At 47.0% G+C, this 23,971-nt stretch overlaps 1 pseudogene; it reads left to right on the top strand.

Annotated features, from left to right (window-relative positions):
- Positions 1–23,971, top strand: part of LOC109894612 (trafficking protein particle complex subunit 12-like) — a 36,512-nt pseudogene that overhangs the window by 2,162 nt on the left and 10,379 nt on the right.

The following is a 23,971-nucleotide window of genomic DNA, read 5'->3' as shown; positions in this document are numbered from 1 at the left end:
ACATACACATCTGGTGCTGGACTGCAGTCTGCCTGGATGCACACATACACACCCTCTCACAGAGTAGACCACTTGACCGAAGGCTGAAAATACCACCTGGTGTGTGTGCGTCACTGACTCTACCGATGCACACCAGCCAGCGTGGGTGGCCCCCCAGTGTAAAGAGGGAGTGAAGGAGAAAAATAAAAAGAAGTAGAGTGAGTCAGGCAGGTCTGTTGAAATGTCAGTGGGCTTTGCTCCTCACAGCTCCAGACCGACTCAGCCAGTCAACCTTACACTGATCAATACCTGTGATTGATTGCACCAAATTTGAGACAACTGGGTAGTCTCTTTCTCGATTCGCTCAGTAAATGTTGGCAAGGTGTGTGTGTGTGTGTCTGGTTGTACAGAGCTGTGTGTACCCTGGGGTTGTACTGACTAGTGAGATGTGTGTGTGTGTACACTCCTCCCCCCTGATTCTTGGGGCTGCTGGGAGCTGGTAGTGACTCATGCTGCAGTGCCAGAGTGTGACTGCACCCACTGCCTCCACAAACGCTGGCTCACACAGAGGGAGGAGCACAGAGATGAGGGAAGGGAAGAAGAAAGGGGAGAGGAAAGATAGAGGGAGTATGACAGAAGAGATGGGGAGGAAGGGAGGGAAGAAGATTTAATAGGCAGGGAAAGAAGAAAGATGAGGGGAGGGGATGTGAGGGAGAAAGAGGAGGAATCAGCCTCTGTGGTAAGAGTGAGGCTTTGAGAACAGATGCTGTGTTCTCTCTCTCCTCTATCTATCTCACTCTATCATTCAATCCCCTGCTGATCCACAGACAGTGGCAGTAGTGATATGCACCACTGAGTGAACATTATTCACATGTGGTAGAGCTCAACTAACATCTTATTAGCACCAACTTTACATACAGTAACTGAGTCCAAATATCATAGCTACACACTGTCACTTTAAATGGAACTGACCCCAACCCTGTATAATGTGGAGAGGTCCTTTTTGTCTGTGCTGGATTAGCTGTCCTTTATCCCTCAGGTTCTCTCTCTTCCTTCTACCCCTCTCTCTTTTCTTCCTTTCAAGGCTAGTGACCCGTCTGTCCTCTGTCCCTCAGGTTCTCTCTTCCTTCTACCCCTTTTGCTTTTCTTCCTTTCAGGGCTAGTGACCTGTCTGTCCTCTGTCCCTCAGGTTCTCTCTTCCTTCTACCCCTCTCTCTTTTCTTCCTTTCAAGGCTAGTGACCCGTCTGTCCCTCAGGTTCTCTCTCTCTTCCTTCTACCCCTCTCTATTTTCTTCCTTTCAGGGCTAGTGACCCGTCTGACCTCTGTCCCTCAGATTCTCTCTCTCTCTTCTACCCCTCTCTCTTTTCTTCCTTTCAGGGCTAGTGACCCGTCTGTCCCTCAGGTTCTCTCTCTCTTCTACCCCTCTCTCTTTTCTTCCTTTCAGGGCTAGTGACCCGTCTGTCCTCTGTCCCTCAGGTTCTCTCTCTCCTTCTACCCCTCTCTCTTTTCTTCCTTTCAGGGCTAGTGACCCGTCTGTCCTCTCCCCTGAGTCGGCTAGCAGGCATTTCCCCTCTTGCTCAGCAGAGCTCAAGGCCCCCCTCCCTCTCACCCCACCCTCATTTCCTTGGAGGCTTGTGTGTGTGACCTGTCTCTCCTCCTTCTCTTGTGGCCAATGTCTGCTGCCCGCTCTTGCACAGCATTATCCATGGCTTCTGTCTGTCACCTTCCCTCCCTCTGGTGACCTGTCGCCCCCTCTCCCGAATCCCTCTCCATAGTGATTCTGGCCTAGGGCCTATATTTCTCTCTGTGGCTGGTCAGCGTCCCCTCTCTCTCAGCAGGGCCCAGTGCTGGCTAATCTGTCACTTTGATTAGCCAACTATCTCCTCCCCATTCCCCCGCCATCCCTCTCCCTCTCTTCCTCTGCGGCCAATGAACTCTCTCTCCTACCAGTGTGCTGGTGTCTGGGCCTGGAGCCTGTGTGCTGGGGCCAAATGTCCAGTGGAGGACAGGGCGGGGGCCGGGGGAGGTATGATCAACATCATTCCACCTTACATGCTGACCACACCGCTTGCGTCGCAAAATAAATGTAAACATACATGTTATTTAATTGCACCCACACTGTTTGCGCGCGCCAACGAGCGTCTGTTGCCAAGGGCTAAAATAGAAGTCAGTTCTATTTGTGACGCTGAACATGGTGCAAGTCCTGCCTCTCCCATCTCCTCATAGGTTTATAGAAGCAGATACCCACGACCCATCTCCTCATTGGTTACCCACGTGGTTGATTGAAAGATTAACTGAGTTTGGTCGGTCATTGTGGTAACTATGAAAGTTAGATGCCAATCGCCATATAAAGTCCAGAGAAGAAAAGGCCTGGAAGGAGGAGAGATGACTTGAAATGATTCGGTTGACTGTTTAATGTGTGGACTAATTGTCGGAGTAGAGGACCTTGTGCATTTCAGGTCAAATAACTCAAAGTTTATATCCCAGGACAAATTAGCTCGCAACAGCAAGCTAACTAAATAGGACAAATGAGCTAATAACTGCAAGCTAGCTAGCTTAATTGCCATAAATGTTTAATGATTTTCAACCTGTCCCCAAATGAATATAATTGTTTCAGAGTTTGTTTTGATATTTCAACCTGTGTGTTGTGATCGCGTTTGGTGTGGGGGGACAAAATCAATTTGCGCACGGCCGGTTTGGGTACGGTGTTACTCCCACCTTGGCTGGGTCAGCCTCGGCCTTGATGCTCCCTCCCCTATGTAACCACATTGATCTGCGTTATAGCTACCTGGAAGTGTACAGCCAGAGAATTGGCATTACCTCAACAATCTTTTACAACACTGAGACTTGGCCATGCTAAGTCAGCGGTTTGTCTCTATCAGTGAATGACTGATGTCACCCAAAGGAGAATCGTTTGGAACTCTCCAAGACAGCCATTCTAGCGTAATACATTGTTTCTATGCAAGCCCTAAGATAGTTACTTCACATATGATCTGTTTTATTCTATTGTCCCAGGGCTCTAGATGTCTGGACGCCTTCAAATAGAAACTACTGTGGTCTTTAGAACAGTCAGCCACCAGTCCATCCTCTGGCCTAGAGGCAAAGCCCTAGTCTGGCTCTCTCAGGGCCGCTAATACAAGGACTCCAGCCCTCCACCAAACCATCAAAGACAAGTTAACCACTATCCACACCTAGATGCTAGTGTATTGTGCATTCTACCTTTCTTACTTCTCTCCCCTCTGTATTCATTCAAAATGCTGTGGCTAAATTGAAGTGTCACTGGAACTTGGTGTGTTATGCAGAACAGGGCCTGCAATAGGGCGAGAAGCCTTTGTACTGTGTTTGGCTGGAGGCTGGCACCTCGCGAGAGCCCTGGCAGTGGGCGTGCAGCCAGCTTGGTTTCGGGGCGTTTTTACTTCACCAAAAGAAAATCTCTGAACTTGTGATCTTCAACACAATTCAACACTAATTAATAATCCAGCCTTGTGTGTGTTTCTGTGTGTGTGTGTGTTTCTGTGTGTGTGTGTATGAGTAGGGAATCCAGTGGCATTCTATTGAAGTATTAGGCTCTTCTCCTATGGAGTTGGGATGGAGCTCCCTGGTGGCTGGCTGCCCAAGGCCTGCTTGGTTTCAACTGCTCTCCTATGGAATCACTCACTGCTACCCCTCAGAACTGTGGCTAGTCAAACAGTGTATGATCTGACAATAGCTGACTTGTCATCCTCTTAGTTATCTCTCCCCCAGCTGTGTGTTTGTGTGCGTGCACATGTCTATGCTCTTAAGGGCTTCTGTTGAACCTTTTAGTATAAAGTTGATTACCTGGCTGGTGTCTGTGTGCAAACACTATGCACGGCTAATCCACTTCCTTCTCCAGTGTGAGAGACGAGGGAGTGTTAATTTAGCTCTGCACTGTGGCCCTGCTTAATACGCATTGTGTTCATCGGCATTTCCTCATTCAATTTCATCCAATATAATGTGTATTTTATCTCATTCTCATTTGATTTGGGGGGGATCCGAGTACCTCTTATTGCAGATTATTATGAGTGGAGCTAAATGATCAATCCTGGCATTATCACTCTACTGTTTTCTCTCCCACCTCTTCTAATTGAAATGATTCACACTTGGGATAGACCATTCTATTATTCATGTTGTTGGGGGGGGGGGGGGTCTAAGCTACATGGATTTGTTTTATGATTGTCATACTATGGAACATTTATCTATTTGATTTAGAATTTTAGGACCCCTTTAGGTATACATTTTATATGTATAAAATATTTAATTTGGCCTTTACTACTACAGCCCATAGACCCCTTTTTCTTCACATTACTAGTGTTTGGGTGTGCATAGGTGGGGTTGCAGGACATCATGTTAGGTCATGAGCACACACAGTAAGCCTGGCTGGAAGCCTCGCTGACCATGGATGGCACTACTTCTGATTTGCTGCCACTACATTGGGCTCTATGGTGGATATATTAAGGGTGGTGTGAGCGTATGTACAGTACATCATAGACATCATAGAGCCTATCCCCAGTGAGTGCCAGAGCCAAATACAGGGAGGGGGTGAGGAAATGTTGCTGTTGTGGGGGCTGTGGGTTCTGTCTCAGTGGCTGCAGCTGCTTCTGGCCGTCTCCCCGCCTCTCGTTTTCGGCTTCATTTCACCCCCTAATGAAGATTTAGAGGCACCCCTGGCAAGGGGGTAAGGGGGAGGGGGAGTGTGTACGTGAGGGAGAGCAAGGGAAGAAGAGACTGGGGGGACTGAGAGAAAGGATGTCTTTCACTAGCTACATTTCCATCCAATTGGCAACAGATTTTGAAGGAATTATTCTCAAATCTGCATAAGAACAATAAGCACATAAGACCAAAGATGTATTTCTTTCAATTGTACTTGTAGCAGACAAAAGGCTGTGCTTAATGACATAGAGCACATAAAAATAACTTTTGCAGTTAAATTCCCATGTACCGAATAAAAAAGACAAGTTAAATGGGTTTCCGTTGCATTTTCAGCTCTTCTGATGGTTTTCTCACATTGTTTTTCTGTCACAACTTGGTCTTAGTATTTTGTGTTTTCTTTAGTTGTTTGTTCAGGCCAGGGTGTGACATGGGGTTATTGTATTGTCTTATTGGGTTTTTTGTAGGCATTGGGATTGTGGTTGATTAAGGGTGTGTCTAGTATAGGCTTGGCTGCCTGAGGCGGTTCTCAATCTGAGTCAGGTGATTCTCGTTGTCTCGGATTGGGAACCGTATTTAGGTAGCCTGAGTTTCACTTTGTATTTCGTGGGTGGTTGTTCCTGTCTCTGTGTAGTGTTCACCAGATAGGCTGTATTAGGTTTCACGTTCCGTTTGTTGTTTTTGTATTTATTAGTTATTTCATGTATCGTTCCGTTTTTCCTTCATTAAAGACATGAGTAACCACCACGCTGCATTTCGGTCCGACTCTCTTCCTTCAACAAACGAAGAACGCCGTTACAGAATCACCCACCACACACGGACCGAGTGGCGTGGTTACAGGCAGCGACAACAGGAGCGAAAGGAGGTACTTACGAGACGCTGTTATGAGGACGTTATGGACAGCAGAAGCATGGAGTATACGACGTGGGATGAAATAGACAGGTGGGCGGCTGACCCAGAGAGAGTGCCTGAGCCCGCCTGGGATTCGCTAGAGCAGTGCGAAGAGGGCTATAGGCGAATGGAGTTGGAGAAACAGACACGGCGGCGCAGAGCGAAACCCGAGAGTCACCCCAAAAAATGTATTGGGGGGGGGGGCTCAGAGGGAGAGTGGCTGAGTCAGGAGATAGACCTGAGCCAACTCTCCCTGTTTATCGTGAGGAGCCAAGGAGGAGACCAGAACCAGAGCCGGTGTTGGAGGTAAGCGAAACAGAGACTGTGAAGGAGTTAATGGGGAAATTGGAGGAGAGAGAAATTAGGGAGTTGCTGTGTTGGTGCTTTTTGCATGGAATTCGCCTGACGGAACGTGTTGGGGATTTGATGGCACCTGGGTTAGCGCTCCATACTCGTCCTGAGGTGCGTGTTAGTCGGCTGGTGAAGTTGGTGCCAGCCTCACGCACCAGGCCTCCTGTGCACATCCCTAGCCTTGCACGTCCTGTGCCAACACTGCTCTCAAGATCTCCAGTACGCCTTCACGGTCTAGCCCATCCTGTGCCACCTCCACACTCCAGTCCTCCGGTAGCAGCTCCCCGCACCAGGCTTCCTGTGCGTGTCCTCGATCCAGTACCACCAGTTCCAGCACCACGCACCAGGCCTTCAGTGCGCCTCGCCTGTTCAGCGCAGCCAGCGCTTTCCTCCTCTCCTGCGCTGCTGGAGTCTCCCGCCTGTTTAGCGCAGCCAGAGCTTTTCTCCTCTCCTGCGCTGCCGGAGCCTCCCGCCTGTTTAGCGCAGCCAGAGCCTTCCTCCTCTACAGCGCTGCCGGAGCCTCCCGCCTGTTTAGCGCAACCAGAGCCTTTCTCCTCTCCAGCACTGCCGGAGCCTCCCGCCTGTTTAGCGCAGCCAGAGCCTTTCTCCTCTCCAGCGCTGCCGGAGTCTCCCGCCTGTTCAGCGCAGCCAGAGCTGCCAGCCTGCATGGAGAAGCCAGAGCTGCCAGCCTGCATGGAGCAGCCAGAGCTGTCAGTCTGCATGGAGCAGCCAGAGCTGTCAGTCTGCATGGAGCAGCCAGAGCTGTCAGTCTGCATGGAGCAGCCAGAGCTGTCAGTCTGCATGGAGCAGCCAGAGCTGTCAGTCTGCATGGAGCAGCCAGAGCTGTCAGTCTGCATGGAGCAGCCAGAGCTGTCAGTCTGCATGGAGCAGCCAGAGCTGTCAGTCTGCATGAAGCAGCCAGAGCTGTCAGTCTGCATGGAGCAGCCAGAGCTGTCAGTCTGCATGGATCAGCCAGAGATGCCAGTCTACATGGTGCAGCCAGAGCTGCCAGTCTACATGGTGCAGCCAGAGCTGCCAGTCTGCAAGGAGCTGCCAGTCTGCAAGGAGCTGCCAGTCTGCAAGGAGCTGCCAGTCTGCAAGGAGCTGCCAGTCTGCAAGGAGCTGCCAGTCTGCAAGGAGCCGCCAGTCTGCCCAGCGCCGCCAGTCTGCCCAGCGCCGCCAGTCTGCCCAGCGCCGCCAGTCTGCCCAGCGTCGCCAGTCTGCCCAGCGTCGCCAGTCTGCCAGGATCTGCCAGTCAACCAGATTCTTCCAGATCAGCCTGTCAACCAGATTCTTCCAGATCTGCCAGTCAACCAGAATCTTCCAGATCTGCCAGTCAACCAGAATCTTCCAGATCTGCCAGTCAACCAGAATCTTCCAGATCTGCTAGTCAACCAGAATCTTCCAGATCTGCTAGTCAACCAGAATCTTCCAGATCTGCTAGTCAACCAGAATCTTCCAGATCTGCTAGTCAACCAGAATCTTCCAGATCTGCTAGTCAACCAGAATCTTCCAGATCTGCTAGTCAACCAGAATCTTCCAGATCTGCTAGTCAACCAGAATCTTCCAGATCTGCTAGTCAACCTGAAACTTCCAGATCCGCCAGCCAGCCAGGATCTACCGGAGCCTACTACCTACCTGAGCTTCCTCTCAGTACTGGGCTTCCTCTCAGTACTGGGCTTCCTCTCAGTACTGGGCTTCCTCTCAGTACTGGGCTTCCCCTCAGTTCCGGGCTGCCCCTCAGTCCCGAGCTGCCCCTCAGTCCCGAGCTGCCCCTCAGTCCCGAGCTGCTCCTCAGTTCTGTGGGGTTCTGGGTGAGGACTATTAGGCCATGGTCGGCGGCGAGGGTGGATTATCCCAGGACGCGAAGGGGAGGAACTAGGACATTTATGAAGTGGGGTCCACGTCCCGAGCCGGAGCCGCCACCATGGACAGACGCCCACCCGGACCCTCCCTATGGTTTTGAGGTGCGTCCGGGAGTCCGCACCTTAGGGCGGGGGTTCTGTCATGCCTTGGTCTTAGTATTTTGTGTTTTCTTTAGTTGTTTGTTCAGGCCAGGGTGTGACATGGGGTTATTGTATTGTCTTATTGGGGTTTTTGTAGGCATTGGGATTGTGGTTGATTAAGGGTGTGTCTAGTATAGGCTTGGCTGCCTGAGGCGGTTCTCAATCTGAGTCAGGTGATTCTCGTTGTCTCGGATTGGGAACCGTATTTAGGTAGCCTGAGTTTCACTTTGTATTTCGTGGGTGATTGTTCCTGTCTCTGTGTAGTGTTCACCAGATAGGCTGTATTAGGTTTCACGTTCCGTTTGTTGTTTTTGTATTTATTAGTTATTTCATGTATCGTTCCGTTTTTCCTTCATTAAAGACATGAGTAACCACCACGCTGCATTTCGGTCCGACTCTCTTCCTTCAACAAACGAAGAACGCCATTACATTTTCCTTATATGGCAAAATGTTGCATTATATAGCATGTGTTCCCACTCTGGTATTGGCACGTGCTCTCCAGCCAACAGCTCACAGATACAGTGAGGGTATAGCCTATATGATGATGTTATTCTGGACAAAATTATTTTCATTTGTCAGATGGCAGACAAGCATTGATGATCATGTCACCAGAATAAGCAACTCAATATTTATTGAAAAGGAGCATCAAGCTCATCACCTTGCACTTTCACCACCCTGTGAAGTTCATCATTTATTTCATCTGTAGCCTAATCAACTGCATGCTTTCCTGATGAGTCGTAGGGTCGAGGACCACACATGTCATCGTAATGGTTATTATATCAATATTTGCACATGAAAGTGTTTCCACCAACATTTCTCACATAGTAAATGTTACCAACAGAAAAACATCCAACCTTTTTCTAGCGTGTTTTGTCAACATTTCCATCAGGCCTGTCATGACATGTTTTATCTGACATGTACTTTACTGGCATAAAAAGGTTAGATGGAAACCTGGTTAGTGTCCCAGGGAAATCTCCTATGATGGACCACCTCTGCTCCAGTATAGGAAGGAAACTGTCTATTGTGACTGGTCTCTCCCTCTCTCTATTCAATTCAAAGGGCTTTATTGGCATGGGAAACATATGTTTACATTGCCAAAGCAAGTGAAATAGATAATAAACCATACAGAATTAACAGTAAACATTACACTCACAAACGTTCCAAAGGAATAGAGACATTTCAAATGTCGTATCATGTCTACATACAGTGTTGTAATGATGTGCAAATAGTTAAAGTACAAAGGGGAAAATAAATACACATAAATATGGGTTGTATTTACAATGGTGTTTGTTCTTCACTGGTTGCCCTTTTCTTGTGGCAATAGGTCACAAATCTTGCTGCTCTGATGGCACACTGCTATTTCACCAAATAGATATGGGAGTTTATCTAACCCCCCCCCCACACAAAAAAATATTTGTGGGTCAGTGTGATCCGAGGGAAATGTGTGTCTTTAATATGGTTGTACATTTGGCAGGAGGTTAGGAAGTACAGCTCAGTTTCCACCTCATTTTGTGGGCAGTGTGCACATAGCCGGTCTTCTCTTGAGAGCCAGGTCTTCCGACAGTGGCATCTCTCAATAGCAAGGCTATGCTCACTGAGTCTGTACATACAGTACCAGTCAAAAGTTTGGAAACACCTACTCGTTATCTTTACTATTTTATACATTGTAGAATATTAGTGAAGACATCAAAACTATGAAATAACACATGTGCAATCATGTAGTAACCAAAATAGTGTTAAACAAATCAAAAATATATTTTGGATTTGAGATTCATCAAAGTAACCACTATTTTCCTTGACAGCTTTGCACACTATTGACAACAGTCTTGAAGGAGATCCCACATATGCTGAGCACTTGTAGGCTGCTTGTCCTTCATTCTGCAGTCCAACTCATCCCAAACCATCTCAGGTGGATTGAGGTTGGATGATTGTGGAGGCCAGATCATCTGATGCAGCACTCCATCACTCTCCTTCTTGGTCAACAAGTCCTTACACAGCCTGTAGGTGTGTTGGGTCATTGTCCTGTTGAAAAACAAATGACACTCCCACTAAGCATAAACCAGATGGGATAACATACTGCTGCAGAATGCTGTGGTAGCCATGCTGGTTAAGTGTGCCTTGAATTCTAAATAAATCAGTGTCACCAGCAAAGCACCCTCACACCATCACACCTCCTCCTCCATGCTTCACGGTGGGATCCACTCATGCGGAGGTCATCTGTTCACCTACTCTGCGTACTCCATACCAAAGGACAAATTTCCACCTGTCTATTGCTCCATTGCTTTCTTGGCCCAAGCAAGTCTCTTCTTATTATTTGTGTCCTTTAGTAATGGTTTCTTTGCAGAAATTTGACCATGAAGGCATGATACATGGAGTCTCCTCTGAACAGTTGATGTTGATGTGTCTGTTACTTGAACTCTGTGAAGCATTTATTTGGGCTGAAATCTGAGGTGCAGTTAATTTTCATTAATTTATGAACTTATCCTCTGCAGCAGAGGTAACTCTGGGTCTTAATTTCCTGTGGTGGTCCTCATGAGAGCCAGTTTCATCATAGCGCTTAGTTTTTGAGACTGCAATTTTCAGGATTGACTGACCTTCATGTCTTAAAGTAATTATGGCCTGTCGTTTCTCTTTGTTTATTTGAGCTGTTCTTGCCATAATATGGACTTGGTCTTTCACCAAATAGGGCTATCTTCTGTATACCACCCATACCTTGTCACAACACAACTGATTGGCTCAAATGCATTAAGAAGGAAAGAAATTCCACAAAATAACTTTTAACATGGGACACCTGTTAATTGAAATGCATTCCAGGTGATTACCTCATGAAGCTGGTTAAGAGAATGCCACGTTTGTGCAAAGCTGTCATCAAGGCAAAGGGTGGCTACTTTGAAGAATGTCAAATATAAAATAGATTTAGATTTTTTTTTAAACACTTTTTTGGTTACTACATTATTCCATATGTGTCAAGACTTCCGCCGAAGTTGGGCCCCTCTCCTTGTTTGGGCGGCATTCGGCGGTCGACGTCACCGGCTTTCTAGTCACCACCGATCCATGTTTCATTTTCGTTTTGTTTTGTCTTCATTGTACACACCTGGTTTTCATTCCATTATCATGTTCCTTATTTAACCCTCTGGCTTCCCCTTTTGTTTTGTGGGTGATTGTTTTCGTCAAGGTGTTCCGTGTACGTGTTCTGGATTGTTCATGTTTATCCTTGTTGGATTATTGTTGATATTGAGTAAATATCGTGGCTTTACTCATACCTGTGTCCTGCGCCTGACTCCGCTTTCCTCCATTCACCTGGAACATTGACAATATGTGATATTTCATAGTTTTGATGTCTTTTATTATTCTACAATGTAGAAAATAGTACAAATAAAGAAAAGTCCTTGAATGAGTAGGTGTGTCTGAACTTTTGACTGGTACTGTATTTAAATAAGGTATTTTTTTTATTTCTTAATATAATATATTTTAAAAAATGTCAACTTTTTTTGCTTTGTTATTTTGGGGTATTGTGTGTAGATTGATGAGGGAAAAAATATAGAATTTAATTTGTTTTGGAATAAGGCTGTAACGTAACAATGTGGAAACAGGGAAGGGGTCTGAATACTTTCCAAATGCACTGTATGTTTTTTTTATAGAGCCGAAAAGATTTTGAGAAGTGGTTTAACAATTTTGGATAGGTAGCTCTTCGCGTTGTTGTTAGTTTTGTGTGTTCCAATTTTCCCAGAAGTGGTGAGATTCTATGGATTCTTCAATTACATTGAGCTGATTTCTGATGCGCTGTTCCTTCTTTTTTCTTAGTGTCTGTGTGTGTATGTATGTATATATATATTTGTTGTTGCCCAATAATTTTTTGTTGGGTTTCTACACTACTCTCCTAACATCTAAAGCGTTTCTTAATAGTATGTGGTTTGTTCGGCTTTGATGCGTCATGATTGTGACTTGCTCTGTTCAATTAGGCTGTGATCTGATAGGGGTGTCAGTGGGCTGACTGAACACTCTGAGAGACTGGGTTTCGGTCAGTAATAAAGTAGTCTACAGTAAGGCCTACTACTGCCAAGGGATGTTCTATAGGTGTGCCTAGAGTAGGAGTCCCCTCAAAGCCTACCATGGACTATGTACATACCCAGCGTGTGACAGAGCTGCAGGAGTTGTGACCCTTTTTTGTTGGTTGTTTTGTTGTAGTTGTGTCTAGGGGGGTGTATTTGGGAGGGAATGCTGTCACCTGCAGGTAGGTGTTCTCTTGTCCAGTTCTGGCATTTAGGTCGACAAAGACTAGTACATGTCACTGGGCCTGGCCGTTTTTGCCCTCTCCCTCTAGGATGGAGAAGCTGTCATCATTCACATATGGGGATTCTAGTGGAGGGATATAGGTAGCACACAGGAGGACATTTTTCTCTGTTGAGATCATTTCCTTATTCATTTCTAGCCAAATGTACAATGTTCCTGTTTTCATTAATTTAATGGAGTGGGTTAAGTCTGATCTATACCAAATCAGCATACCCTTTGAGTCTCTTCCCTGTCTAACACTTTGTAGTTTGGTAGATGGGAGACCAGCTCTCTGTAACCTAGAGGGCAACCAGTGGGTCCATCTCCTCTTTACCATGTTTCTTGCAGGATGACACGTGTCTGGATTCCTGCTCTTTAGACCAAAAGCATATGACCTAAGACCTTGTATATTCTAGGATGAGAGAGTAAAGCTTTGTGGTCCATAGTGTCCAGTGTTCTTATTTGTGTGGTTTACACTTGGACCAATATTTGTGAGCAGAGCATGCTGAGTATCTGATACATGCCTCTTAGGTCTCAGGATGGGGCTTGGGTGGGTGTAGGAGTGGGGGTTGTGCCTGTTGCTCTGCTCAAGGCCTGGGTCTATGTGTGATTGTCATGTTGGGGGCAAGAGGGGCACAGGGCTGATCTGGGGGGACCTATATGGTTTGTGGCCATGGTTAGTTTGGGTGTTAACTGGTTGGGTTGGGGGGGGGTGGATGTGCCTGGTGGTACTGTGTTCTGGATGTGCCTGGTGGTGCTGTGTTCTGGATGTCCTTGGTGGTGCTGTGTTCTAGATGTGCCTGGTGGTGCTGTGTTCTGGATGTCCTTGGTGGTGCTGTGTTCTAGATGTGCCTGGTTGTGCTGTGTTCTGGATGTCCTTGGTGGTGCTGTGTTCTAGATGTGCCTGGTGGTACTGTGTTCTGGATGTCCTTGGTGGTGCTGTGTTCTAGATGTGCCTGGCGGTGCTGTGGTCTGGATGTAGGTCCTCTAGGTGCAGGTCTGGGGGGGAGCCTCGCAGGTCTGGACGGGGTGACCATTGCGCCTGTGTGAGGTGCTGCGGTTGAAGGCCATGTCTTTTAGGGTTGTGGGTTGTGGTGGACCAGGTAGATGTTAGGTTTTGAGGCACAGTCACAGGAAATGCTTGCTGTATGGTAGCAGGATGAACGTCTTTTCGTGGTAGCAGGGCGGGGAGGTAGAAGAACATGTTTCAATCACTCCTTGTGTGCTGTGGCAACCCCTTTCCTGCTGTGCTCTCACATAGTTTGTGCCTGTGTGAATGTGGCTGGGGGACCCTAGTTGGTCCTTAAATAGCAAGATTAGGGCATGCCGGGTGCTTGGGCACCAGAGTTTAGCCACTGGGTGTTTTTTCTTCTATCTATTTCCCATTGTAGCCCTTAAGGACAATCTGTGGCTTTTGTGTGCCCTCAGTGGGTGTGAAAGGATTTTCACAGGTCTGCTAGGGGGGGGGGGGGTAGGGTCTACTGGGTTGGTGGTTCTTCATTTGTCTGTTCTACTGTTGTGTGGAGGGAGGCTGTGGTCAGGATCTGGGGTGGGCTGTTCAGCCGTGGTGTCGAGGCTGGCTGTCTTTCTCTCTATCTCTAGTGTGTAATTCTCTGATGCCTAATTAGGTGGCTGACTGTGATGAATGGCCCTTTGCCGTGCAGTTAAAACCCAATCTCCAGGCTGACCTTGTCATGCTTACTGATGGGGAGGCTCGGATGTACACGCCCCCCCCACCCCCTCGTCCTCTGTACTGTACCCACCCCCTCCTGCGGAGACATCTGTTGCTTTAATGTGTGTCTCCCCTCACATTGTACCTTACTCAGTGTTTCCCCGACCTTTGGCTGACCTCTACCAGCACCACCACTCTACCATCACAAATAAAATATAGAAATATAAGATGTCCTTTTTAACTGTTTGCCGCCAGCCAGGGGTTGGTTCATGTTGGGGGTCATTATGTCCCGTGTCTGTGTCTGTCCTCTCACCTTGTCTGGTGGTTTTGTTGAAACAGCTGTGTCCCCATCCTGTGCACCTGTAGAGCACTAAGAACGGGCATGCCGCAGTGGACCGGACTGGCAGACTGCTGACAGCTCATGTTCAGGGCTACGGCAAGGCTGGCCAGCCCTCCAGCCACACCACTGACTCACTACTGGTACCTGTGTGTTTGTCTGTTTTGTCTGTCTAGGTTTCCGTGTGGCAATAGAAGTGTGATACTGGTGCATATGTCTGTGTGACAGTGTTTTTGTGTGTGGTTATGTTTCTGTTTTACATATGCACTTGCTTCCATTCAGCCAGAAGAGAATTAGTGAGGTCGGGCACTGATGTTGGGTGATTAGGGGCGGCAGGGTAGCCTAGTGGTTAGAGTGTTGGACTAGTAACCGGAAGGTTGCAAGTTCAAATCCACGAGCTGACAAGGTTCTGCCCCTGAACAAGGCAGTTAACCCACTGTTCCTAGGCCATCATTGAAAATAAGAATTTGTTCTTAACTGACTTGCCTAGTTAAATAAAGATTTAAAAAATACAAATTTGGCCTGGCTTGCAGTCGGCATTCCAATTCATCCCGAAGGTGTTTGATGGAGTTCAGGGCTCTGTGCAGGCCAGTCAAGTGTTTCCACATTGATCTTGATAAATAATTTCTATATGGACCTCGCTTTGTGCAAGGGGACATTGTCATGCTGAAACAGGCTTTTCCCAAACTGTTGCCATTTGGTTCCCAAGATGGCGTAGCAGTAGGTCGTCCTGTCCTGTCGTGTCCCTGTATTCGTTTTTTACATATTTTCTCCACATATCTCTTTGAAAACATTTTGCTAAACCCTAAGCTTCCAAATACTCTCCTGCAACCCGACTCACCCAATGTAGCTATTTTTCCTAAAGTATTTATATTTACTTCGGGACCCCTCAACTGAAGCTAGCCAGCTAACCAGCGGGTATGCTAGCGGTCTCCAGCTAACCGGTCATCAGCTAACCTGTAGTTCGGAAAGCTCTCGCCTGTTCGTACAACGCGACTTTAACCAGAGCACAACGGACCTATTTATTTTTCATCCCCGGATTCCCACCGCAAACGGAACATCTTTCAGCTGGATTTTTCAGCAACTAGCTATCTAGCTAAACCGCAACCTCGGATTACTCCTGGCTAGCGTTTCCACCCACTTAGCTTGAAGCTAGCCCGGCCGTAGCACCTGTGCTACCACCGTAGCATACTCCTGAGCTACAATACCCGGGCCCACGACCGGTCTACCGATGTCATCGCATGAGGAGGAATAAACAGACTCACCCCATCGCGACGTCCCCCAAAGGCTAACTCTCTAGCCCTCGCTATCTCCCTGCTTGCTAATTCGGCCTGCTAACTGCTAGCTTGTCCAGCTCCGGCCCGCTAACTGCTACCTTGTCTAGCCCGGGCCTACAAACTGTTAGCTTGTTAGCACAGACCTGCTAACCGCCTGAATCGCCGCGTCTCAAACGCTCACCGGACCCATATTTACTTTCTATCTCTTTTGACTTTTAATTTGTTTATACCTTCCGGAAACCTGCCTCACCCAATGTGATACGGAATCGCTATTATTTTTATTTTATTTTTAGAACACACTCAAGAACCTCCAGAAGCTAACCAGCTAACTAGCTACAAGCTATTTAGTCATTGTTAGTTTTTTTTTTTTACCTGGATAACACTCGCCAGGCCAGCTTCCCTGCCCCATCCACCGCTGCCCCCTGGACACTGATCTCTTGGCTACATAGCTGATGCACGCTGGACTGTCCATTAATCACGGTACTCCATTCTGCTTGTTTGTTCTATCTGTTGGCCCCGTTGCCTAGTCTACGCCATTTTACCTGCTGTTGTTGTGCTAGCTGATTAGCTGTTGTCTCACCTACTGTTTTAGCTAGCTTTCCCAATTCAACACCTGTGATTACTGTATGCCTCGCTGTATGTCTCTCTCAAATGTCAATATGCCTTGTATACTGTTGTTCAGGTTAGTTAGCATTGTTTTAGTTCACAATGGAGCCCCTAGTTCCACTCTTCACGCCCCTGATAAATCCTTTGTCCCACCTCCCACACATGCGGTGACCTCACCCATTACTACCAGCATGTCCAGAGATACAACCTCCCTCATCATCACCCAGTGCCTGGGCTTACCTCCGCTGTACCCGCACCCCACCATACCCCTGTCTGCGCATTATGCCCTGAATATATTCTACCATGCCCAGAAACCTGCTCCTCTTATTCTCTGTCCCCAACGCTCTAGGCGACCAGTTTTGATAGCCTTTAGCCGCACCCTCATACTACTCCTTCTCTGTTCCGCGGGTGATGTGGAGGTAAACCCAGGCCCTGCATGTCCCCAGGCACCCTCATTTGTTGACTTCTGTGATCGAAAAAGCCTTGGTTTCATGCATGTCAACATCAGAAGCCTCCTCCCTAAGTTTGTTTTACTCACTGCTTTAGCACACTCTGCTAACCCTGATGTCCTTGCTGTGTCTGAATCCTGGCTTAGGAAGGCCACCATACCCAACTATAACACCTTCCGCCAAGATAGAACTGCCAAAGGGGGCGGAGTTGCAGTTTACTGCAGAGATAGCCTGCAAAGTAATGTCATACTTTCCAGGTCCATACCCAAACAGTTCGAACTACTAATTTTGAAAATTACTCTCTCCAGAAATAAGTCTCTCACGGTTTCCGCCTGCTACCGACCCCCCTCAGCTCCCAGCTGTGCCCTGGACACCATTTGTGAATTGATCGCCCCCCATCTAGCTTCAGAGTTTGTTCTGTTAGGTGACCTAAACTGGGATATGCTTAACACCTCGCCAGTCCTACAATCTAAGCTAGATGCCCTCAATCTCACACAAATCATCAAGGAACCCACCAGGTACAACCCTAACTCTGTAAACAAGGGCACCCTCATAGACGTCATCCTGACCAACTGGCCCTCCAAATACACCTCCGCTGTCTTCAACCAGGATCTCAGCGATCACTGCCTCATTGCCTGTATCCGCTACGGAGCCGCAGTCAAACGACCACCCCTCATCACTGTCAAACGCTCCCTAAAACACTTCTGTGAGCAGGCCTTTCTAATCGACCTGGCCCGGGTATCCTGGAAGGACATTGACCTCATCCCGTCAGTTGAGGATGCCTGGTCATTCTTTAAAAGTAACTTCCTCACCATTTTAGATAAGCATGCTCCGTTCAAAAAATGCAGAACTAAGAACAGATACAGCCCTTGGTTCACCCCAGACCTGACTGCCCTCGACCAGCACAAAAACATCCTGTGGCGGACTGCAATAGCATCGAATAGTCCCCGTGATATGCAACTGTTCAGGGAAGTCCGGAACCAATACACGCAGTCAGTCAGGAAAGCTAAGGCCAGATTCTTCAGGCAGAAGTTTGCATCCTGTAGCTCCAACTCCAAAAAGTTCTGGGACACCGTGAAGTCCATGGAGAACAAGAGCACCTCCTCCCAGCTGCCCACTGCACTGAGGCTAGGTAACACGGTCACCACTGATAAATCCATGATTATCGAAAACTTCAATAAGCATTTCTCAACGGCTGGCCATGCCTTCCGCCTGGCTACTTCAACCTCGGCCAACAGCTCCGCCCCCCCGCAGCTCCTCGCCCAACAGCTCCGCCCCCCCGCAGCTCCTCGCCCAAGCCTCTCCAGGTTCTCCTTTAACCAAATCCAGATAGCAGATTTTCTGAAAGAGCTGCAAAACCTGGACCGTACAAATCAGCTGGGCTTGACAATCTGGACCCTCTATTTCTGAAACTATCTGCCACCATTGTCGCAACCCCTATTACCAGCCTGTTCAACCTCTCTTTCATATCGTCTGAGATCCCCAAGGATTGGAAAGCTGCCTCAGTCATCCCCCTCTTCAAAGGGGGAGACACCCTGGACCCAAACTGTTACAGACCTATATCCATCCTGCCCTGCCTATCTAAGGTCTTCGAAAGCCAAGTCAACAAACAGGTCACTGACCATCTCGAATCCCACCGCACCTTCTCCGCTGTGCAATCTGGTTTCCGAGCCGGTCATGGGTGCACCTCAGCCACACTCAAGGTACTCAACGATATCATAACCGCCATCGATAAAAGACAGTACTGTGCAGCCGTCTTCATCGACCTTGCCAAGGCTTTCGACTCTGTCAATCACCATATTCTTATCGGCAGACTCAGGAGCCTCGGTTTTTCGGATGACTGCCTTGCCTGGTTCACCAATTACTTTGCAGACAGAGTTCAGTGCGTCAAATCGGAGGGCATGCTGTCCAGTCCTCTGGCAGTCTCTATGGGGGTGCCACAGGGTTCAATTCTCGGGCCGACTCTTTTCTCTGTGTATATCAATGATGTTGCTCTTGCTGCGGGCGATTCCCTGATCCACCTCTACGGAGACGACACCATTCTATATACCTTCGGCCCGTCTTTGGACACTGTGCTATCTAACCTCCAAACAAGCTTCAATGCAATACAACACTCCTTCCGTGGCCTCCAACTGCTCTTAAACGCTAGTAAAACCAAATGCATGCTTTTCAACCGGTCGCTGCCTGCACCCGCATGCCCGACTAGCATCACCACCCTGGATGGTTCCAACCTAGAATATGTGGACGTCTATAAGCACCTAGGTGTCTGGCTAGACTGCAAACTCTCCTTCCAGACTCATATCAAACATCTCCAATCGAAAATCAAATCAAGAGTCGGCTTTCTATTCCGCAACAAAGCCTCCTTCATTCACGCCGCCAAGCTTACCCTAGTAAAACTGACTATCCTACCGATCCTCGACTTCGGCGATGTCATCTACAAAATGGCTTCCAACACTCTACTCAGCAAACTGGATGCAGTCTATCACAGTGCCATCCGTTTCGTCACTAAAGCACCTTATACCACCCACCACTGTGACTTGTATGCTCTAGTCGGCTGGCCCTCGCTACATATTCGTCGCCAGACCCACTGGCTCCAGGTCATCTACAAGTCCATGCTAGGTAAAGCTCCGCCTTATCTCAGCTCACTGGTCACGATGGCAACACCCATCCGTAGCACGCGCTCCAGCAGGTGTATCTCACTGATCATCCCTAAAGCCAACACCTCATTTGGCCGCCTTTCGTTCCAGTACTCTGCTGCCTGTGACTGGAACGAATTGCAAAAATCGCTGAAGTTGGAGACTTTTATCTCCCTCACCAACTTCAAACATCAGCTATCTGAGCAGCTAACCGATCGCTGCAGCTGTACATAGTCTATTGGTAAATAGCCCACCCTTTTTCACCTACCTCATCCCCATACTGTTTTTATTTATTTACTTTTCTGCTCTTTTGCACACCAATATCTCTACCTGTACATGACCATCTGATCATTCATCACTCCAGTGTTAATCTGCAAAATTGTAATTATTTGCCTACCTCCTCATGCCTTTTGCACACATTGTATATAGACTTGTTAATTGTTTACTCCATGTGTAACTCTTTGTTGTCTGCTCACACTGCTATGCTTTATCTTGGCCAGGTCGCAGTTGCAAATGAGAACTTGTTCTCAACTAGCCTACCTGGTTAAATAAAGGTGAAATAAAAAAAATATAAAAAAATGTATGCTGTAGCGTTAAGACTTCCCTTCACTGGAACTAAGGGGCCTGGAACCATGAAAAACAGCCCAAGCCCCAGCCCCAGACCATTATTCCTCCTCCACCAAACTTTACAGTTTACAGTTTGGTGGAGGGCAGGTAGCGAAATCCAGGAGAATGGGCAGGTAGCATTCTCCTGGATTTGCCAGACCCAGACTCGTCCGTCAGACTGCCAGATAGTAAAGCGTGATTCATCACTCCAGAGAATGCGTTTCCACTGCTCCAGAGTCCAATGGCGGCGAGCTTTACATCACTCTAGCCGACACTTGGCATTGCGCATGGTGATCTTAGGCTTGTGTGCGGCTACTGTTAAATGTGCCTGGCTTTATAAATCATCCATATATATATATATACAGAAATAAGACAGATCCTGCTTCTGTTGCCTGTTTAAGTGTTTGTTCAATAGCCTCCTGATTCCGTGAACACCAAGCCTCACGCAATTAAATAGTTTTTAAAAAATCACAAATTCGTCTGTTTTTAATCTTTTCTTTAATTAAGGCTTTCCACTTTTCTTTCTCGTTAGAACAGCCTCTGGTATAATTTATAATCGATTTAGTGTTGTTTACTAAATTGTCCGACAAAATAATATTTATAATAATAATAATAATGCTCCTTTTTCTTGACCTCATCTTATTGTTGTTATTATTATTATCTTTACAATAATAAGTCATGTCTTTATCATTAGTAGGCTTAGTAAAGCAGCCTTGTATAACCACCATTGAGCTGTAGGCCTAAGAGCGCATCCTGTTTAGTCTTCGTACTGTGACTTACTGAGGCTGTTTTTAGTCTTCGCTGTAATAAAGGCTTGACAAAAAAAACTGTACAACAGACTCTCTGGTACACTTCTACTTTATTTAGTGTTGTTTACAATGTTTCAAACGGTCAGAAAAATGATATTGTAATCTAACAGCACCTGTTTGGCACATAATATGCGCACATCACTTGCTCTTTACCTTACCTCCTTAACTTATGTATTATCTCCAGGATTTTCTACAACTAGTAACATTGTATTCCACACGTCTAACTTCCCCTTTACCTCATGAGCAACCAGTTGCCTAAATATTCCCCCGTTTCGAGTTTGTCCCGTCCTCTGCATCTATTTTGCCGTTTAGGAGTTCAGAGTTTGTTATAACCAATTTATTGATGTAATTATATGCTATTCTATAGGTCAGGCCCTATTGGTCACGTCCATGAGATGCATACATGTGTCACGTAAAGAGAGCAAGGATTGAGTGAATAGGGAATGTTTTTCTGAAACAAATAAGCGATTTCGGTAACAGAACCGTTTCAGTGAGAAATGGCTGTTTTGAAATTGATTGGTCGAAAGAACAGAAGACTCTTGATTTTATTTTGTCGGGGACGGGGCTAATGTAGCTACGTGTCTGTACAGTGTCAGCGATAGAGAGGCAAGTCTAACATACTCTCCTGTCTGGCTGTGTGTGTGGCAGGGTGTGTGTGTGTGGCACAGCACATGTGCATGTGTGGCAGCGTGTGTATGTGTGTGTGGCAGAGGAGAGGATGGGGGTGGAAGCCAGGAGCTGCCTGCACAAATTAGACTCCGGATGACAAGAGTGGGCTGACACACGCACACACCACACACACTCCGACAGGAGGGCTGAGGCAGGCTAAGACACACACACAGAGGACGACCGTATCGGGCTCACACACACACATATGTAAAGTTGGTTATGTGTGTGTGTGTGTTGTAGCTGGGGTTTGTTCGCATGGCCCTGCTCACCAAGCTGGAGTCTGTTCCAGAAGGCTGAGATGGAACTGGAGCCGTTTGGAAACCTGGACCAACCTGATCTATACCCTGAATACTAGTATACTGTATACCCTGGGAGGAGAGATACACACACCACCTACACCGAGTGTACAAAACATTAAGAACACCTTCCTGATATTGAGTCACACCCCCCTTTTTGCCCTCAGAACAGCCTCAATTCGTCAGCCATGGACTGTACAAGGTGTTGAAAGCGTTCCACAGTTGTGTCAGGTTGGCTGGATGTCCTTTGGGTGGTGGACCATTGTTGATACACATGGGAAACAAGCATTTCGCTACACATCTGCTAAATATGTGTATGTGACCAATAAAATGTGATTTGACAAAAACCAGTGGGGCTGGCACCTACTACCATACCCCGTTCAAAGGCACTTAAATCTTTTGTCTTGCCCATTAAATACCCTTCTTTCTCATCCGTTATTGACACCAATAAGGGATCATAGCTTTCACCTGGATTCACCAGGTCAGGCTATGTCATAAAAGAGAATAATGTTCATGATGTTGTGTACACTCAGTGTATACTTCAAATAGTAACCAAACGCCCTGACACAGATCAAACCATTGAAATACCCTGCTAATAACCAAAGACAACACTTCACTTCAGTGCCACTGGTGTTGTTGTTTTCCCTGTTTAACTCTGCTTGAACAGCTCTCTGATGCACTGCCTTTAGTCTTTACAGCCCTAGAGGTTACTGTAGTGGAGGCAATCGCTATTGAGTCATGGCCGTGGACACACACACACACAGAGAACCGAGGTGAACATGTGAAGCTACACCAAACAGCAGTCCAAGGGGAGAGCAGATTGAATTTCCATTCCTCAATATGAAATGCTTTGGGCTGCCGTAGGTGCCTCCAGATGCTGGCAACTGCTTCCTGCCTGGCATCAAAGATTCAGATCTGAAGGTCTGCTGCCCCCATCCAATATCTATTATCCATGATCTCACTCTTAGAAGGAACCTTAGTGGGCACCAAGCCTCTCCTCTCAAACAACCAGGATATACTGTGGAAAAAACAGAATCGGCTGATAATCTGTTGACAAAGTGAGAGGGATTTATTTTATTTTTAAGGCTATTATTTTCAAGATCCTCATCCACCAGTCATAGGTTGTGGATAAATGATCGCATGTGTCTTTAACTTGTCAGGATGAATCCAGGTTTACCCCTGACCCTTTGTACTGGAGAACATGGCTGTTCTCTCTGTGATGTCACCGTGTGTCACTGCAGAGCTGTAGAGAGAGGAGTCATGGGGGTTTTCAGGGCTGCTGCTGATTACCAGAGAAGCTGTACACAGAGAGACAGACAGAGAGAGGATGCTCTGTAGCCACCTGAATGTGTGTCTGATATCAGAGTCATACATCAAAGACTCTTGAGTTCGGGAACATGTCTGACTGCTCACTTCTGGGTAGGGCCTTCCTTCCTCAGGGGAGAGGAGAGAGGGTGAGAGGAAGAGAGAGAGTGTTGGATAGGTAGATAGAGGGAGAGAGAAGGCTTCCTGCTTTGCAGCAAGCATTTCGCAATGCCATCTGTACGTTTCATCTGTGGGTGTATGTGAACGACGCGTGCAACCTCTCCCTCCTCTCTCTCTCAGGCTCCATGGTTCCGTTCTCGTAGCGGGCGCTGCATGCAGAGCTGCCTCAGTACCTGGGGAAACCACAGGAGTCTCTGGACAGACGACACAGCATGAGGACTGTCTGTCAGACTGTGAGCACACACATCTATGTCTTCCTATACTTGTGAGGACATTTTGGGGACCAACAATAGATTCCCATTCAAAATCCTAACTTCTAACTCTAAAATAGGCTTTTATAAGTGAGTACTGACAAAATGTCCTCACTTCACTGAATTTTAGTTGGTTTACTATTCTTGTGAGGACTTCTGGCATTCACAACTATAGTAAAATGTGTACACATACACACATACATACATACACACATACACACATACATACACACATACATACACACATACATACATACACACATACACACATACATACACACATACATACACACATACACACATACATACACACACCAACTTTCTATTGTGTCCTCCATCACTTTTTTCTTCCAATTAAGGCAGTGATGCGTCAATGACTACCTTGCTATGTGTGTCCCCTGTAGAGCAGGGCTTGTCTGGGGACAGCTGTATGATCTACCTCACCCAGCAGGACAGACAAGGTACAGTACAGGCATATCAGACACCGTGTTATTCACATCAGTCATTCCTTTCCCTCTAGCTTTTAACAAGGTCACAAAACAACCCTTAAGGTTTAAAAACCTATGCAACGAAGTTTGGTGGTAAAGCCACTAATTTACTGTCAAGCCCGTTTGTCAAAATAATGTATTTTCTAGGAACTTATTCATAAACAAGGTTAGAAGATTGAGAAAAGAAATCAATATATAAAACCTTGGTTACGTTGATCAACA

Source organism: Oncorhynchus kisutch, linkage group LG7 (assembly GCF_002021735.2).
Source record: "Oncorhynchus kisutch isolate 150728-3 linkage group LG7, Okis_V2, whole genome shotgun sequence".
NCBI classification, from domain to species: Eukaryota; Metazoa; Chordata; class Actinopteri; order Salmoniformes; family Salmonidae; genus Oncorhynchus; species Oncorhynchus kisutch.
The sequence above is the reverse complement of the archived record's forward strand: the minus strand, read 5'-3'. Positions and strand labels throughout refer to the sequence as shown.